Source organism: Phoenix dactylifera, chromosome 7, assembly GCF_051530095.1.
Source record: "Phoenix dactylifera cultivar Ajwa chromosome 7, Ajwa_hap1_PhDact_Kaust_v1.1, whole genome shotgun sequence".
NCBI lineage: Eukaryota > Viridiplantae > Streptophyta > Magnoliopsida > Arecales > Arecaceae > Phoenix > Phoenix dactylifera.
Genome location: NC_143196.1, coordinates 25663711 through 25684205, shown reverse-complemented (window position 1 = coordinate 25684205; position 20495 = coordinate 25663711). Strand labels below are relative to the sequence as shown.

The window sequence follows — 20495 nt, the reverse complement described above, 5'->3', positions numbered from 1 at the left end:
ATCTACTTCCAATGGGTCCTTTCGTACAAGCAGCAAAGCTTGAAGGTAATATTGACTCTAGTATTTTAGCACTTCTGTCCAAGCCTAGCTATGTTGGCCAACCAATCTGCTGTACAATTTCTTATGCTGTGGATGTTTAACAACTGCCTTCTTAAACCTCTAGGTGTCATGACAAGAACTTCAAAGATATGTTAGGTTACATCTTTACATGACTTCACACTTTATATGTCTAGAAGAAGAAGTTTTTGCCATGACGCAAACTTTATGTCAGGAAGAAGTTTTTATGTCTAGAAGAAGAAGAGCAAGTCGAATACGAACTTAAGCATGCTTCACTATTGTCAATGTGTTTTGAGCAACCGAGCCCGGAGGTCACCCATGCTTCTTCAGATTATAGGTGGTTACCTTTTCGAACATGATACTGCCTTTTGTCACAGCATATGCATATCAAAATAAACTATAACTGCATATAGTACTCTCTCTAATATGATAGCAAACACGATTAGCAGACTAAACAATATGGTTTTTCATAACAAGAAAAAAAATAAAACTCCAAATTCTAAAAGCATGTAGATATGATTACCTATAGCTCTGTAGGAACTTTTAATCTTGAGTTTAAAATTTTTAGAGCTGAAGAGGGAAAAAAAATGAGTACCTAGCCAGCTTTATAACTGCAAAAACGTATATGGTTAAGCTATCTATTTCTAGGACAACTTGATGTCTTCTCGGTTCTCAACCATAAATTTGCACCTGGGATACCTTAATCTCATCCTTCAGCTGAAGGCAAGTTCAGCCATGCAAGAAGACTGCAAGCATTCAAAAGCACCAAAACTTGTGATGGAAAGAAACAAAACTTGAGAGCTAGACATGCAATAAAACTAGTTTTATTCTCAAACAGTTCTTTGCTTTGACAAAAATAGAATCAAGAGAACTGAAGGAACAAGAACCTGGACTAGCTGATAAACAAGAGAACTGAAGCAAAAAGAACCTTGATGTATTTCCTACTGTGGAGGCATGTTAGGAACAAAATATATGCTACCATCTACATTTTCATGAAGAATCTTGCTTTCAGAACTCATCTGGAATGGATTGATGATTGCTAAGCTGTAAAAAACAAGCGTAAAACGTTGGTATTGCACTTGCACCTAATTTTGGGATGATGTGAGGGGAGCACAGAAGACAGAGATGTCAACACCAGCAACCTCCATGGCATTGCAAACCCAATTAGGGACATCACCGTTGGGGAACTGTTACAAATTATCAACATCAATCGTCTAAACCTGACCAGGAATAAAAGGATAAATAAAAAAAAAGAATCATGAAGTTCGGCATTATGCTTAAATTTTGATGGAGACATGACTCATGAGGAATATAAATATGTTTCAAGATCCTCAAGAATGATGAAAATATTTGATGAGGTGAAATATTGGCCGAGTTTCCTCACAATACAAACTGATCTCTCTCTCTCTCTCTCTCTATATATATATATGTGTGTGTGTGTGTGTGTGTGTATGCATGCATGTGCATGCGTGCGAATATAAATATGTTTCAAGATCCTCAAGAATGATGGAAATATTTGATAAGGTGAAATATGGGCTGAGTTTCCTCACAATACTAACTGATCTCTCTATATATATGTGTGTGTGCGCATGCGTGCGCATGCATGTGCATATGTGTGCATCCCTCAAATATTGACAGGTGGAGGTCCCTGCTAAGCTGTAATTAAAGAATATTAGAAGCTAAAGTTTCTGATCTCTGAAGTCCAGAATAGATGTAACAAGACAAGTTGAGACTTTACCCTCATCTTGTATGACAAATTATGATATGACAGAAGTTGGGAATCCATAGCATCTTTTGTGACAAGGCAATGTATGTAAGCTCGAGAGTAACTTTTACAAACCTGCAGAGATGATTATATGATATAAATAGCCAATGATAAGAAAAGCCAACATGCTATTTCTAACAGGCGAGATTAGAAGGCTTACCATGCATGAACATGTCGGATTGATAGGACGTTCATCACTGGCCATCAATTTGTGTTTCAGCTTCAGAGCTCCCTGAATGGGAGACAATAAAATTCATTATCATGAGGAAACAACCATAGCCCCCTCATAAGATTAAGGCATAAATAGGCTGCAGCTAGACTCAAAAAATCCCTGATAGAACTTGAAAGACATATATCGGAAATGAAATAGATAAAAATTTCATTGACATGTAAAAAGTGTAACTTGTACTTTTAACTTCTAAGACCAATGCTAGAATTAAAGAAGCAGTCACACTTCGCAGTCACAAAGAGCAATATGGCTATTATGAAAACATTTGCATTACCAACAAACTCAAAACTAAGGGGTGAATTGAACTTAGTCTAGAAACCCTATCTCATCAATATGGGGCCAATTGAAAATCAAAATTGAACCTACCAATGTCTGAGAACATATATTCTATGGCTTTCAAAATGATGTCAACCTCTTTAAATGGTTTGAGATTTTGAGTTTTTGTTGAGGTAAATTAATTTGTGTATCATCATTTTGGTAGCCAAGATGATCAAGTTCTAATATGCCAATGATATCTTGCTATTAAATTGCATCTTAATGATAAATGCAAATATGTAAGTAGCTATTTTTAAAACTAACCTTTCTCATCATCTAGACTCTTTCCAAATCTACAGGAATCTTGTTCGGTTGATTCTTGGTTGCATGAGCTTAAACTGCCCATAGAAGTAGGTAACCATTCATTTTAGCCAACTAAGCTTTAAGGATCAATGGTCGGATCAAGGTAAGCGGTACCGGGACCCATGCCGGTCGGCTATCGGCTCGGTACAGGGTGAACTGGATGGTTCACCTTGGTTCAGTAGACCATGATTCAAGTCTTTTGAGATATTGAAAGAGGGGGAGGGGGAAGAGAGAGAGAGAACTGGTTTAAACCGGTGCAAACCGAGCAGTTCACACCAATTCCACTCTAAACCGCCCAGATCATGCTATTTTCCAAAAAACAATGCCGAATCGACGTCAGCTCGGTTTGGTATGGGGTGAACCAGATGCTTCATCCTGATTCGGTAGACCATGGGTAGAATTGCGTGTTTTTAAATGAAGTTACCCAAGCATGAATCCAGGTATCAAACAACACTAGATTGATGTAAGATTGAGAATCAATTGCTAAAGGAGAAGGAGAATGTTCTTGAAAATTAATCCATAAAGGCTTATCTACATTCATGAGACAAGGAAAACCAAAGTGCAAGGTTTATCTGCACATATACGTATGCTAAAATGCATACTCTTCCACCATATGAGGCAAATGGGCAAAATTCTAAAAATAATTGAGCGTTGTGAAAGAAAAAGTAGCAAAAGTAGTTATATAACCTATTTTTCTTTAATTTGCTATTTTTAAATGCTAGAACAAATCTCATGTTTATATCCTTGACCACCAGCAAAATTTAGTGCGTAATTATCTGTATATCACTAAATAAATCTGCCTAAGCACATTAAGTTGAGCAATCATCTCGATACATCAGCAACAAAATCTTACTAGTGCAAAATAGATTGTAGGTAGTTTAAGTCTAAAATTTATAATTAATCATGATCCACAGAATCTAAAATATCTTCTTGTCATCAAAGAAAAAATAAAATATCTAGAAAGCGAAAAATCAAATATGTTAGAACTTTTACCTATTAAATGAGAGGGTCCAGAATGTATAGTAAAATTGAAACCCACATTGTTGATCGTGAAGCAGTGCAATCTTAAAACAAATATAGATCAGTATGCAGTGAGTTTACAGAAATTAAATCAGATCATTTATCTTGTTATTGAAATTGATCCACATTTTGACCACTTGATATTTGCTGCAACGGCTGGTGTTGGCCTAAATCCTACTGGCAGGATTATATTGCAACTTCTCTCTATATATTTATGCACATGTATGTTTATGTTGTATATAGTTTATATGTTTATGGAAAAACACAAATTCTCCAGCCACAGATTTAAGCAAAATGTCATCCGTTTTTTTGGTTTTGAGAGAGTAAAGGAGGGAGACCCACGTGTATTACAATTATCTAGTTCCAATTCTTGGAGATGCACCATCCAAGACTCAAACCCAGAACCTTTAGTTGCTTCACAAAGGGGTGAAACCACTATAGTAAGCCCCAGTGATGGAGGACAGAGAGGGGCTAAAACAATTTAAAGCTAATTCCGGCACAAATCTGATTTAATATTGTTGAGTGAGTGGCTAGAAATTAGCCAAACAACTCATCAACTAATCCTAGTAGGATTAGAACTCCTAAGTGCTCTTAGAGATATGACTTCTAAATTGTATTAGGAGTAAACTCCTAGTCCCAGATTGAAAAGGACTTCTAAAGTCTATAAGTAGGACCTAAGGGTTCAGTCTTTGAGAAAATAACAGAGAAGAGAGAGATAGCTATAATACACAGAGAAGAGAACAGAGAGGATTCCTGGGAGTGGAGTTTGAGTTTTCTTTGGGTGTATTTGGGCTTTGGGTTGTAAGTGATTTCTTACTATCCTATTGTACTCCTTTTTTGTTGTTAGTGGATTTCTTCCTGACGGCCTCGGCAGTGGATGTAGGCTTTCCAAGCCGAACCACTTAAATCTTGGTGTTCTTGTGTGGCGCTTGATTTTCTATTCTGATTATTTTTCTACTTTGAGATCCTAAAATCGTCAATTTCACAATAAATATACCGCAGAAAATCAATCTGCAGTACGAATAGTCTGGTGAAGAAGAAGAATAGCAGCAAAAATGAGAGAGAACTGTAGAAAGTAGAGAAGAAACACTGAAATAAAGTGACGTAATAAGAGAAGAAGTAGAAGAAGAAAGAAATGAAAAAGAGGGATAGAAATAGAGAAATAGAAGAAAGGCCAATACTGACCTAAAGAAATCTTTTTATTCATTCAAAATAAATTATGTACAATGCCTTTTCATTTAACCCTAATGATATAATGTTTTATAGACTTTACATGACTTTCTTCTCAAGCAAGCCAGGACTCTTGATATGAAAAAAATTGATCGCCAAAATCTCTCCTAAAAAAATTTGGAATAGCACATAACCCTATATAGAAAGGCACCTAAAGCAACCCAAAATAAAATCCTAATAATTCTTGACTTATCCAACCCAAAATATACCTAATATATGACTCTTTATGCCAATTTCACTTGAAATAGGACTCTAAAACTAATTCTAAAAATTCCCTAAAACAAAAGTTTCCAAAAATACAGAAGATTGAACTATACTTTTTTTACTCACAATCACCGGCTACATATTTAAGCAAAATGTTATCATTAAAAATGTACAAGAATGCCTAGTACGCCATACCGTATCGAACCAAACGGTACGAGCATACCGTACCATACTGGTTTGGTTCGATTCGGTATGGTATATGGTACAAGAGGCGTACCGATACTCAGTATGCCGAACCAGCCTCCGTACCGAATGAATAGACACAATGACACGGTGGCACCGGTACAAGGCTCGGTACTGAGACAGCATACTATGCCCAATGCTCTATTTTCATTAGCATCAACTTCATGCAGAGGGAAATATGCCATCACTACTCTAAAGTTGTATCAGTAAAAAAACCAACATGTGTCAACCATAGGAAGACTTCTGCCCTATGCTCCTGTATTCAGCAAAGGTAATATAAATCTTTCATTAGTGACTGACAATTTAAAACCATTCCTCAGATGCAAAATTTTTGACTATCAGTTCTGAATTCAAGTGGGTTCACTTGTTAAGTGATACTCATGAAACAAATTTTAATAAAATATACCAAAATCCATTCCTTACTAATCATTTATTCTTATAGGATTTCATTATGATCCTAAATCCTATGAAAGCAAATCATATTTAATGATAAAAGTGTTATACACATGCCTACCTTAGGTGCCAGTGCTGTACCAAAGCGTGCAGTACATGTAGGATGAACACCATCATACATTTCTGCACCTAAAGCACTGCAAACTACAATATCAAATGGATAACCAACAACCTGCAAAATATGTGCATTAAGATGAAGAAGAAAAAATTAGCTGTAATGTAAATAAATAATAAACAGATAAAAATGATGTGTATAGACTATAGAAAGTTCGCAACTCACATAACATGGTTTATCTTCAGGCAATGCAGCAGTGCACTGGGCAACAATATGCTAAAAAGAGTATTTATCTTCACGTCTTGAAAGACCGCCTATAGCATAGCTGTCACAAAAGCAACTTGGACAAATCAGCTCCTTGATTGCCAAAAAACTGTTGTTTGGGAAAAATAAAACATCTAAGAAGGAAAGTTGATAGTGTGAAAGTTTGCATTTTAGTCTTGATAAAATGATAAAAGTATATGAACTGAAATATTTACTTTCATGTTAAATTGGTGGTGATTGTTGTGTAATGGATACAATGATATACTAAGGGAAGCAATGTCCAAGTAGGCTACAGTCCTTAGTCCTTACAAATTGACCTGTATGTGCTGGACACAAAGCTAAAAAGAATAAAAGGATGGAGAAGAGCAGAAGTAAAGATTTCAAAACCCTAAAGAAGTGTTGTCTTCATGGAGACAAGAGTCTCCATGAATAATATGAAGTGGTAGATTACTGTTGTTTATTTTATTTTTTTTTAAAAGAAAAATTCAAATTAGCTTAACTAGTCAAAGTATGACCACAGAAGTTTCTGTACTTTCCACAACCAACACTTAACCTGACACCTGCTCTTCGCTGAACTTTTTTCAAGCATCTTCCATAACTTTGTTGTCCTAGTTATGTAGATAAGACAAGATTTTCCATGCGAGATGACTGTGAAATCAAAAAAGATAGATAATCATGCTATAAAATAGAAAAGAGAAACATCCATAACCACTCGAATCAAAGAAGCAAAAGGCGCTGACAAATGAGACAATGGCATAAATAAGGCACAAGAGATCTGTGGTAGAGTTGTCAAATATAATAGAGATGGACTCATTGTTGGTAGGATGAATCTTTGAAAGTAGCTCTGCCAAAGTATTGACTGTGTGATTGTTGATGATCCAAGTATTGATAGTTATATTTGAGGTTTATGTCTGTTATGACTTGTGAAAATAAGCATTAGAATAAATAAGTAATATTCTGTCTCATAAAAGTAGTGCACCAGGCGCATCCTTCATCTCTGACTAATACCAAGATACTCAACAATAGAGGGTCAATTCCACTTCCCCTCCTTCAGTCAGCAACCAGGAATAGCCCAAATCTCCTAAAGAATAGAAAAAAACATATAAATGAAATATTTATGTTTTCCGCAGCACCGACATGCTGCTGGTGGCCAGCATGGCATGTGCCAAGCCATGTCATGCCATGCCAAAGCTTAAAAAAATAATAAAAGGGAACTTTTGGCTTGGTATTGAGCCTGTGCCTTACCAGCATTGGTTGATACAGGCTGGCATTCCTGGTAGCCAATTCTGATTCAGCGCTGATTGTTTGTATTGGCTTGACATGTGCCAATTGGCATGGACAAACACAGTTGCTTATATGATGTAAGAAACACCAGTAATTCATTGAATCACCAACATAATTTAGTTGTACATGGAAGAACAAGTTATCAACTCCAATCCACTTCTTATGTAAATGATTAACTAGTTCCAATGACAGATTGAATATGAAAATGAAGTCTTAATTGCTAATTTAATAATGCTTGAATCTCCAATGCCATCAGCATATTAAAATATAAAACAGCAAAAATTACTTCTGTCATAACAGTTCAATAAATTTGCTTTAGCATTTCAGAGAAAATTTACCAGCGACTATAACCTACAAGAAATATGAACATAGCAGGTTATCGACATACCCAGGCAAATTGTGTTCAACCAAGCCACTCACACATATATCTCTGGGAAATAAGGAGTTAATCAATCTTAATATTTTTGCTACTAAAATTTTCAATGTTTTCAAGACATGAGGTTCATGACAATAAGTATTCACCTGAGAACTGGATCTAATCCTCCTTGAACAATTCCAAATAAGTTCTGTACATGGGGTTTCTGATGAGCGGCCCTTCAATATATCCAGACAAGCACCAAAGAAACACCATTTTAAAACTAGATGAGAGATTTCTCTTGAATGTTAAAATATCCTTGGCATTTAGCTAATGACAATTTCTTGGTCAAAAAAAGGTTATTGAGAAAATGAATAATTTGGCAAACCATACATGATAATATGCATTGGGCAAATAAAAATTATGTGAAATATAAAATATTTTGAGCTAATGAAATGTAAATTCAAGCAGAGGTATTGATGTAAACATTTTTTTTATGTTCTGTATTAAAAAGAGGGAACTTTGATTTACTTGAAATATATATAACAAAGATGGAAAAAATAGAGATATTTGAGACTAGAGGGAACTGGCCATATTTCAACTAAAAGTAAGACAAGAGAACTGGACAACATAATTGCAACAGTAAATCAAGGAAAAACCATCTAGACTAGCAATCATGGATTTAGGAACTGATAAACCCCTCTCCCTGCTAGGCATCTTGATTCATATATGTGAATGATTGGGTCCTAGGATGCCAATCCTCTTAGAAGTTAGAGCTGATTGGTTCCAGCTAGAAGTTACCAACTGGTACCCGAGGGATGGGGACTGAGACCATTTGATACCACCCAGCACCAACCAGGAAACGATCAAAAGGCCCTAGTTGGTTTTCTTCCCCTTTTTTTGTTGCATACAAACCTATATAGGAGTGAGAGGAAGAAGAAGAAGAAAGCACAGATTCATCCTCCTAGTTCCACCTTTTGTATAAATTTAGGTATCCTCTGCTGTTCATTGTTTTCCCCTAACAATGGCCAGAATTCCAAAAAAAAGAAAGGAAAAACCATGCTACTTTTTCTAGTTCAGTATGAATTTCTGATATATTGGAGGTTGGGCATCAACTATTGATATTTTTCATGGAGTAGTTCAGTTAAAATAAAGCACCATCAAAAAACACCTTTAAGAGAAATGCCAAATTGGTGTTGAGGCAAGTACCCAACTTATAAACCCAATTATGGCCTTAAAAACCTAATCTAAACCTATATGCATAAAAATCAAAAACCAATAATAAAAAATAAAAACAAATGAAGAAAAATAAGTCTTGGTATGCATAGTTATTAAACCCAAAGTGGAGACTGACTTGGCTAAGGATCCGAGCTAGTGTTTGCTGAACCAGGCCGAACCGCTCGACCTATATACATATCAAAATTTGTGTATATAGCTATTCTTTTATAGCTAAAATATAATATTTGATAATTTAATATAAAATTATTAAAATTAAAATTTTAAAGTAATTGATCAATTTTAAATTTACATACTACAATGTCATATACATATATGTATATGCATATATATACTTACTTACTTACTTTAGGCTATTTTAAATAAAACTTCACCGAAAGAAAAAAAAATTAAATATAATATAGTGAATATAGATGAGAGGATATATAATTGTTGAGATTAAAAAAAGAAAATTAGTTAGATGGCAGTTCATTCAGTGAATTGAGAAAAAAATTTAGAGTGAAAGAGAAGAATATTTATATAATTTGGCTTCTTGGATTGGGCTAGATCAAATTCATGTTATGTCGGGCAATTTTTTTGTTAACCCAAATTAGATCGGGAGCCAGATTAGGTTGAAAAGACAAGACCAGACCTAATTTGCAATCTACATCGATTCTATTATTGTTGCCCAAGAAGACAACCCAAGAGGGGGGGTGAATTGGGTTTGGATTAATTCTCGACCAATTAAAACTATGATTAGTAATTAACTAAATCTATTGCAAGTAAATTAGTTAAGTTACTAGATGAAGTGAATGAAGAGAGACAGAGAGGACAACAGCCAATACAAACACAGACCAGTTTATAGTGGTTCGGAGCTAACCCTTGCTCCTACGTCCACTCCCCAAGCTTCACTTGGGAGTTCACTATAATCCCTTGGATTACAGCCGGCTGTTTTACAAGTTCACAACCTAACTTGTTGTTTTCGCGAGATCACAACGAACTCGGTCGGTTTTTACAGGCTCACCGACTAGAACCATCCGATTGTTTTTCCGGGATCACAATCAAACCCTTACACCGTTGGTTTTAACTTCGGCTCACCAACTAACCTTACAATCCTTGATTCAATCCCCTGATTGAATCAAGTAAGAAAAGTAGTGTTTGGGATTTCACAGAGAGAGCTTCTGAACAAGCAGATGTGATAAACAATAAATGCAAAGTAAAGGTTAGAAGCCCTCAAACAGATTTTGGAATGGAAAGTTGGGACTTCTCGATTTCTGGGTCTCCTCTGGAAAGTACTGAAGATTTGAGGACAGTAGGAGAGCCTTGAACGCGAAGAAAGTGCTTGTCGGATAGTGTTGAATGCACCTCTTCCTTCTTTTGCTTGTATTTACTCTTGAGAACTCTTGGTAGGTGGAAAATCCTTTTTACTTAAATGAAATAGCTCTCTTGATGTCTACTACTGTTTACTCTGGCTATTTAAACAGTCTCTTTTGAAAAATAGCCGTTAGATATTGATTTGTGGCCGTTCTGCACAGTCTGCATCTCCTGACAATGTATCCGTTGGGGTCGGAATCGACTCGCTCGATCTGGAGTCGACTCGACTGTTGCTGGAGTCGACTCATGCTTTACTGGAGACGACTCCCATACTATTCAGGATTTGAATTAAAGTGCTGTCCCGACCTGGAGTCGACTCGGGCCAACCCTGGAGTCGACTCGCCAAGATCTGGAGATGACTCGGTATTTTGGAGACGGCTTGTTCTCAGGATTCTAGAGATTAATGAATTTGCTTTCTTAAGATTTCAGATTCTCCCTCTCAACATGTGCATTCAATTTTGTTTAAGTTTTCGAGACTATTGAGCTTAAATTCTTACTTTCAGAGAGAAAATCTGACAATTTGTTCTTGAGTATGATTCAACTAATCTTCGAATATCCCTTGAATAGATTCTGGAGATTACTTCTTGAGGAGCCCCAACAGAGAGATAATGAGCCTTGAGGTATTGAATCCACTAAGAACAAATTACTTTTTGCTTTAAGGATTTTCTTTTTAGTGATTCCCTTTACATTTCAAATCATCATATTTTCTCCCCCTTTTTGTCATAATAGCAAAAAGGCACAAAACACAAAAAAAGATAAGAAGTCAATTTGCACAGTTTTGAAAGAAAATTTCTATTCATTGTATTAAAGTCAAATTGAGTACAAATATGAATACATAACAGAAAAAGTCCTCAAGGGACTGTACATCATAAAATCAAAAATACACTAGGGTTTTTTAGTAGTGGAGGATGTGGCTCCCGTACTCAGTCTAATATGTTTCATGACCAAGCTTATCCCCTCAGATACGTTCCCTAGTTGTTCGATGATCTCCGAGGTGGCCCTGGATTGTATCTCAGTGAGTTGGGTCATACTTTCTTGAATAGTGTCAAGCTTGAACATTAAGACATTTGCAAGCCTTTCCGCACCTTGACTTTGGCTACCCAGCTCTTCTCTGATGCTATGTCGCATCTTCCTCGTGTCATCCTTTATGTCACTAATGCTCCAATATTGACCTTGGACTAGGCTCCTTATGTTGTACATTTTCTCCTTAAGGTCTTCTACCATCTTGGACACGGCTGCTAAGGAGGAAACGATGTCAGTAGAGGGAACACTCAGTGGACCTTGTAGCTCTCTCAATATATCATTTCTCAGCTCCCTCACTATCTCCTGTCTCATCTTCCGGAGCTGCTCAGTGCTGATCCGGACTTCTAGAGGTTGCTGAGGTGGTGGATGAGGATGATAGTGGTATTTTGATGATTAACACAACCATTGAAGGAATATCTAATTGAATATTACAAGGTACTATGATACATCATTGATAAATGACACACCCTCGATACATTTATGATACATTAAGAACATATGGTCAAAACCACTCTCAAGAATTTATAACGAGATATAATTTGTAATAGAGAATGGTAGAAAGCTCAAGAATCCATTTTGACAAAGTTTCACGTTGAAAATACCTAAAAGGGCAATTCGGCAATTTCTACTATTAAGGGTATGAAACTCTATTGTGCCATGCATCGTAATTTGCTTGAAGAATCATATTGTTGTTTCGATGTGCATAACTAACTTTCAAAGTGCAGAAAAATATGGTTAGAGTCAACCCTAATTAGTTTGGAGTCGACCCTGATACATTTGGCACGCCTTGGAACGAAGTGGCACGCCTTTGGAACACTTGGCACAGAGTAGGAGTCGACCCTAGAAGAGATGGAGTCGATCCTGGCACGTTTTAGAAACATACTGGCACAATCTAGCACTCATGGGATGGATGAACAGTACTTGGGTCGACCCAAGTGCAAGTTGAGTCGACCCCATCTTCAAGCCTCAAGAAAACAGTTCTCTGGAATCCCTGAGAGGGTCGACCCAAATGGAACTTGAGTCGACCCAACCTTGAGTCGACCCCAACTGAACATGAGTCGACCCAAAGGCTATGTCATTCAAGAATCGGTTCTCTGGAATCCCTGAGAGGGTCGACCGAGTGAAATTTGAGTCGATCCAACTGAACCTTGAGTCAACCCAAAAAGAGTTGAGTCGACCCAAGTGAAGGAAGGCTGAAATACAAGGTTCTGTGTTTCCTGAGAGGGTCGACCCCAATGTTGCATGAGTCGACCCAAGTGAAAGTTGGGTCGACCCCAGTGAAAGTTGAGTCGACCCCAAGTCTGATGAACAGTGGTTTGAGTCGACCCCAGGAAAGATTGGGTCGACCCAAGCACGGGCAGAAGCATAACGGCTAGTTCTGCAGAAGTATTTTTTGTCCTCCCAACAGTAAGTAACGGCTAGTTTTTGAAATCTGACCCATAGGGGGTGTCCAATGGATGAGGAAAACTATTTAAAGGGACACTATTCATCAGAGAAAATATAATTTTGCAAAATATCAAAGCTTACACAAAAAAAATAAGTGCCCTAATCTTCTCCATCCAAGTGCTTCACTCAAGAGTCAAAAGGAGGTGGTAAAGCAGATTCTAAGCAACATTAAGAGCTCCATCAACCCTTGAAGAGTGAAGCATTCTTGACAAAGAAGAGAGAAGTCTCATTAAGCGATAACTATATTCTAAACTCTTCTTTGTAGCTTATAATTGTTATAGTTGCTCATCTAGGAGTTTCAACTTTCTTCTTCTTTTAATCACATTATAAAGGTTTGTTGGTGAGCCCGTAAAACCAATTGTAAAGGTTTATTGGTGAGTCCGTAAAACCAATTGTAAAGGTTCGTTGGTGAGCCCGTAAAACCAACATAGGTTTTTGGTGATCCCGAAAAACCAAAGTGTAAAGATTTTTGGATTGTGAGCCCGGAAAATAATCCAACTATAATCCGTGGGATTATAGTGAATTCCCAAGGGGTCGCTTGGGGAGTGATTACGGGTATCCTGTAGGATAGTGATTATGGGTGTCGGTCCACAGGGATTGAAGACAAGTTATTTTTTCTAATTAAATAATTACTTCAATGGGGATAAGCTAGAGTAAATGATAAAAACTAAGAATTAATATGGGTGTAGTAGTATGAATTATCTATGGAGAGAGGTGTTTTAGGGCTAGATTCCACCGATAGATTTATATCCGTGACGCTTTCAATGATTGAGTTGTATGTAAGACTTGATTGCTTCCGACTGCAAGCCAAAGCAATTATTAAAAATTATGATTAATTCGCAGCATGAATCATCTAAGTCTAGCACAAACCATCTACTCTAATGATAAGCATGACCTGTCTAACCTAGCATGATGCATCTGATTATTAAATCATTAAACATGAAATCGATGTCACATGAATATCTCCTCCAAACCACAGGTGTTGGATTCGATGAAATAGATCAATCTATGTAAAATATTTTATGCAAGATAAATGATTCACATAAATTGGATAAATCATAAGATCAATTGATAAATTCTTCATCATGCAACTATCTTACAATACAAACTCAAATCAATAAAAATGAAACGAATACTCCTCTATGGCTTCATCAAACCTCTAAACCGAGGCTTAGCTGCTCATGGTGCTCGTCATCTCCATTGGTATGCTGAAGAACTCCTTTTCCATCCGCCTCAAACCCTCTCTTAGTTTTTATTCTCTTTTCCTTCTTTTTTTTATTTCTTTCTCTTCACCGAAACAGAGCTAGCTCTGTTCTCGAACCGAGCTCTCCCCCCCTCTCTCTCACCGAACGCCTCAGCCCCTCCTTTTATAGCCGTCCGGCGCACGTGGAGAGAGGGAAGAAGGGATCACGGCGGCTGATTTCGGGGCGTGGTGCCGGGATGCAGATCGCGGGAGAGGAGGAAGAGGGGCCACGGGATCTGGTCGGTGATGGCGGAGAGAGGTGCCGACTGATGAAGTGGCGGAGGATCTGGTAGCTCCGGATGCGCCACGGGCGGAAGACGGGGCGACGATGCTGGGATTTCAACGCGGCTGGGTCGTTGATCTTGGAGGAGAAGACGCCGCATGTGGTTGATGGCGGAGGACCCGGGGACGACGACGACGTTGGGCATTCGGCTGGGACGAGCTCCTTTGATGCGCGGGGGAGGATTGCATCGCGGGATAAGAGGAAGAGGCGCCGCGGGATCTGGTCGGTGATGGCGGAGAGAGGTGGCCGATTGCGGGAGGAAGAAGATAAACAGTGGATTCCCAATTTTTTATTTTTTATTATTTATTTATTTATTTATTATGTATTATTTATTTTTTTCTCTAACACTGTTCATATGAACAGTGTTTTCGGCATTTTGGTTTTTTTTTTTTAACACTGTTAATATGAACAGTGTTTTAACTGGACACTGTTCATATGAACAGTGAATCGTGAATATTTAGTTATTATTATTATTATAAATTTTATATGAAGGCAGGTAATGAATTGGTTGGAAATTGGCTTTGGATTTGCGGTGGGTCATAATCGTTGAGTTGCTTGAACTTGTTTTTGAGCCCAATGTCTTCCAAATTTAATTATTGCTAAACTGCTTCAGATCGAACTCGACCAGTTAAGACTAGAAACAAGACCATGACTTAATAAAAAGGATTAATCAAACGTTTTCCTTAGCAAATTTAATTTTAACTTTTGATCAAGCCAGGACCAAAACCTATTTAATTCTAACCTTAACTTCATCAGGTTACCAAACCGAATCAACACAATCTCCTCCTTATATGTTTTTTCTGTAGTTTTCATGAAAGATCGTAACCAAAAACATATTTCAAATTTATTTCAATGATTATTCAATTTTCTGGTAAAATATGTATTTATTAGTTTAAGAACATTGATAAGTGCTATGGAAAGATAACTAAATTATGAATTATTAAGCACTTATCATGGACGTAGGTGCTTAGGAGAGCACCGAACCACTATACTTCTTGTGTGTTTGTATTGTGTATTAGTTTAATTTCACTCACTCATCAATTGATCCAAGTAAGATAGCAAAAATATAGAAAAACCAATTCACCCTCCCCTCTTGGCTTGTCACCTTGGGCATCAAGTGGTATCAGAGCAAGGTGCTCACATAGTATTTTGTTGATCTCACAATCAAGAGACAAAGATCATGACAACCCAAGTAGGATGTTCTATGAGTGAGGGTCAATCCACAAATAGACCTCCTCTATTTAATGGCACTAATTACACATACTGAAAATCTAGGATGAGGATATTAATTCAAGCTCTAGACTATGAATTGTGGTATATTATAACTAGAAGACCTCACACACATACAATTAGTATAGAGGGCACAATCATTCCCAAACCAGAAATGGATTGGAATGAGAGTGATAGAAGACTAGCACAACTAAATGCTAAAGCAATTAATGTGCTTTACTGTTCACTAGATGTAGGTGAATTCAATAGAATATCTACATGCATCTCCGCAAAAGAAATTTGGGATAAACTGGAGGTCACACATGAAGGAACTAATCAAGTTAAGGAGTCAAAAATAAACATATTAGTACATAAGTATGAATTGTTTAAAATGAAATCCACTGAGTCCATAACTGAAATGTTTACTCGTTTTACGGAAATCATAAACAGGCTAAAGAGTTTAGGAAAGTCTTATACTAACTCTGAATTGGTGCGAAAAATTCTCAGGTCTCTACCAAGAGTTTGGAAGGCCAAGGTAACAGCAATTCAGGAAGCAAAGGACCTCAATACACTGCAATTGGAGGAACTTCTAGGATCACTCATGACCCATGAGTTGACCATGAGGCAAAATTCAGAAGATGAGGTCAAGAGAAGAAAGACCATTGCATTAAAGACTACCATTCCAAAACACGAAACTGAATCGGAAGAATCTGATAATGAGGAGGAATTTGATGAAGAAGGAATGGCTATGCTTGGAAGAAAATTCAGAAAATTTATGAGAGGAAGGAAGAAATTTCATAAAAAGAAGCCCTTCTTCAAAGGTAGCTCAAGCAAAGAAAAGGGTAAGGACAAAGAAAAGGAAAAGGAAACACCAATTTGTTATGAGTGTAACAAGCCCGGACATTTCAAGATAGACTGTCCGGAATTGAAGTGGATGGCAAGAAAACTTAAAAAGAAGAACTTTATGGCTGAATGGAGTGAAAGTGAGGCGTCAAGTTCGGAAGAGGAAGATCAACAAGAGACGGCCCAAATCTGCCATATGGCTAATGACGATGAGGTAGATTCTAAACTTGAATGTGATTTTACTGTTGAAGAATTACATGATGCATTTTTAGAACTCATGGAGGAACACAAAAAAACTAATCAATAAAAATAAAGTTCTAAAAGATGAAAATCAGTCTCTTATCAAAGAGAAGCTGAAACTATCTAATAACTATGAAACACTAAGTAGGAGATTCACAAATAAAACCGAGAATCTAATTGCTGAAAACGTCAAGTTAAAAGAAGATGCTGAAAAATACAAATCCTTAGTAGACAAATTTACACTTAGCTTAACCAAATTAAATATGATTATTGATAGTCAAAAAGCCGTATATGATAAAGCTGGATTAGGATATAAAACAAATAGGAAACAAAAATACTTAAAGAACATATTTGTGAAAGCCAAAAATGAAAATATAACTTGTCATTGCTGCAATAGATTAGGACATAAAGTATATGAATGTAACTATAGAAAGTTTAGCAATAACAAATTGAGTAATAATCATAAGCTTAAAATCAAGAAAGTTTGGGTTCCAAAAGGAACATCTAGTACTAATCCTAAAGGACCCAACATAGTTTGGGTACCTAAAGCTTATTCTTGATCTTGATTGCAGGGGTGTCTTTCAGCTAATAAGGTAGATAAACGATGGTATCTAGATAGCGGCTATTCAAGACACATGATAGGTGACGTTGAACAATTTGTCACCTTAGAATCTAAGAAGGGTGGAGTAGTAACCTATGGAGATAATGGAAAAGGGTATATCATTGGAAAGGATAAAATTTTTATTACTCCATCTACCTTTATAGAAAATGTCTTATTAGTTAATGGTTTAAAACATAACCTACTTAGCATAAGTCAATTTTGTGATAAAGGTTTTAAAGTCACATTTGAAGCCTCAGTATGCATAATCATAAATCCTAAAGATAATAGCATTGTACTTATAGGACAAAGGCAAAGAAATATTTACATGGTAGATCTTCATGAATTAGGCAAGAAAAATGGATTATGTTTAATTACTAATGAAGAAAAGAAAAATGAAACAAGTTGGCTTTGGCATCGTAGACTAGGACATGCGAGTATGGACTTAATATCAAAATTAGTCAAAAAGGAATTAATAAAAGATGTACCAAAATTGACTTTTAAAAAGGACAAAATCTGTGGACCATGCTCATTAGGAAAGCAAACAAAATCATCCTTCAAATCAAAGAATATAGTATCGACCACTAGGCACTTTGAACTCATACATATGGATCTATTTGGACCCACTAGAACCGCGAGTCTAGAAGGGAAGAAGTATGGACTAGTTATAGTAGATGATTTTTCAAGGTATACATGGGTTTCATTTCTTGCACATAAAAATGAAGCATTTTTAGTATTCTTTAAATATTATAAAAATATTATAAATGAAAAGAAGCTCACCTTAATAGCAATTCGAAGTGATCATGGAACTGAATTTGAAAATCAACACTTTGAAAAATTTTGTAATGAAAATGGTATCTCACATCAATTTTCAGCACCTAGAACGCCTCAACAAAATGGGGTTGTTGAAAGAAAAAATAGGACCTTGGCAGAAATGGCACGCACAATGTTATGCGAGTCAAATCTTCCAAAGTACTTTTGGGCTGAAGCTATAAGTACCGCTTGCCATATTCTAAATCGGGTTTTAATACGACCAATAACCAAGAAAACTCCTTATGAACTTTGGAAGAATAAGAAACCAACTGCTAAATATCTTAGAGTATTTGGATGTAGATGTTTCATTTTAAACAATGGCAAGGAGGATCTAAGTAAATTTGATGCCAAGTCAGATGAAGGTATCTTCTTAGGATACTCTACATCTAGCAGGGCATACAGATTGTTCAATAAAAGAACTCTTGTAGTTGAAGAGTCAGTTAATATCATTTTTGATGAGTCTGATAGTGATTCTCCTAGGAGAGAAAATATTCTTGATGATGATGCAGGAATTATTGACTTTGAAAAATTAAATCTTGATGACGTGCCAAATCAAGATAAAGAAAATGATTGCGTGCCACCACAATCTCAAGACTTGCCAAAGAAATGGAGGTATGCACATGGACACCCCAAAGACTTAATTATTGGTGATCCATCTCAAGGGGTAAGAACTCGATCCTCTCTTAGAAATTTAAATGATTATCTTGCTTTTGTTTCACAATTAGAACCTAAGACTTATGAAGAAGCTGAAAAAGACACCAATTGGATAAATGCTATGCAAGAAGAATTAAATCAATTCAAAAGAAGTAATGTATGGACATTAACTGAGAGACCAAAGCATAACTCTGTAATTGGAACAAAATGGATCTTTAGAAATAAATTAGATGAAAATGGGGTAGTTATAAGAAATAAAGCTAGACTTGTGGCTAAGGGATACAATCAAGAAGAAGGAATAGATTTTGAGGAAACATTTGCTCCCATGGCCAGATTAGAAGCCATTAGATTACTTCTAGCTTTTGCATGTTTCATGGATTTCAAATTGTATCAAATGGATGTGAAAAGTGCCTTCTTAAATGGTTTTATAGAGGAAGAAGTATATGTAGAGCAACCTCTTGGTTTTGAGAATCATGAATTGCCAAATCATTTGTTTAAATTACATAAAGCATTATATGGATTAAAACAAGCACCTAGGGCTTGGTATGATCGACTAAGCAAATTTCTACTGAATAATGATTTCAGTAGAGGAAATGTAGATAAAACACTTTTTCTCAAAAAGAAAGATAAAAATCTGCTAGTGGTACAAATATATGTAGATGACATAATCTTTGGTGCCACAAATGATAATCTTTGCAAAGAGTTTGCTAATTTATTGCAAGGAGAATTCGAGATGAGTATGATGGGAGAACTCAATTTTTTTCTCGGATTACAAATCAAGCAAACTAAAGAAGGTATCTTCATTCATCAAACTAAGTATACAAAGGAAATATTAAAGAAGTTTGGAAATGAAAATCACAAGGGAATAGGGACTCCAATGAATCCCACTAGTAAGCTAGACAAAGATGAAAAAGGAAAAAGCATAGATATGAAGCTTTATAGAGGTTTAATTGGTCTTTGCTTTACCTTACTGCTAGTAAGCCAGACATAGTGTTTAGTGTGGGAATATGTGCTAGATACCAATCAGATCCTAAGGAGTCACATCTAAGTGCCGTTAAAAAGAATCCTTAGATATTTGAGAGGAATTACAAACATAGGATTATGGTACTCGAGAGACTCCTGTCTAGATTTGCTTTCATACTCTGATGCAGATTTTGCTGGATGCAAATTAGATAGGAAGAGCACTAGTGGAATATGTCAATTTTTAGGAAACAACTTAGTATCATGGTTTAGCAAAAAGCAGAATTCAGTAGCATTGTCAACGGCTAAAGCCAAATATATAGCTGCCGGCAGTTGCTGTGCTCAAGTACTATGGCTTAAGCAACAAGTAGAGGACTATGGAGTTAAACTGGATAATATTCCTATAAAGTGTGATAATACTAGTGCCATCAACCTTACTAAAAATCCAGTTCAGCACTCTAAGGCCAAACACATTGAAATAAGATATCATTTCATTAGAGATCATGTGCAAAATGGGAACATATGTATTGAGCATGTTTGTACTGAAAAATAATTAGCTGACATATTCACAAAACCTTTGAGTGAAGATAGATTCTGTATGCTTAGGAGGAAATTAGGCATATGTGATCCTTTTGATTAAGGAGATATATAAAAGGAGCAAGTTATCTCATGATACTCTCCTCCCATTTCGAAAAACCCATGAAACATTAGTCAAACTAGTCATCTATCCTTACTAATGTATCATTGTCCCGGTAAGAATTTGTAAGGTTTGGAGGAAAGAAAGAATTTTTAAAAAGAAAAAGAAAGAGAAAGAAAA

The 20495-nt window shown here is 36.3% G+C and overlaps 1 pseudogene across 1 annotated transcript; it reads right to left on the bottom strand.

Moving 5' to 3' along the window:
- Nucleotides 1–1001: 1001 nt before the first annotated feature.
- Nucleotides 1002–11590, bottom strand: LOC103718739 (uncharacterized; annotated as a pseudogene). Its single transcript, XR_015988431.1, has 8 exons — nucleotides 11424–11590; nucleotides 7945–8016; nucleotides 7811–7852; nucleotides 6100–6199; nucleotides 5881–5991; nucleotides 1983–2054; nucleotides 1796–1897; nucleotides 1002–1244 (listed from the first exon to the last, which is right to left on the bottom strand). The product of XR_015988431.1 is annotated as an uncharacterized LOC103718739 (transcript).
- Between the last annotated feature and the right edge of the window lie 8905 nt (nucleotides 11591–20495).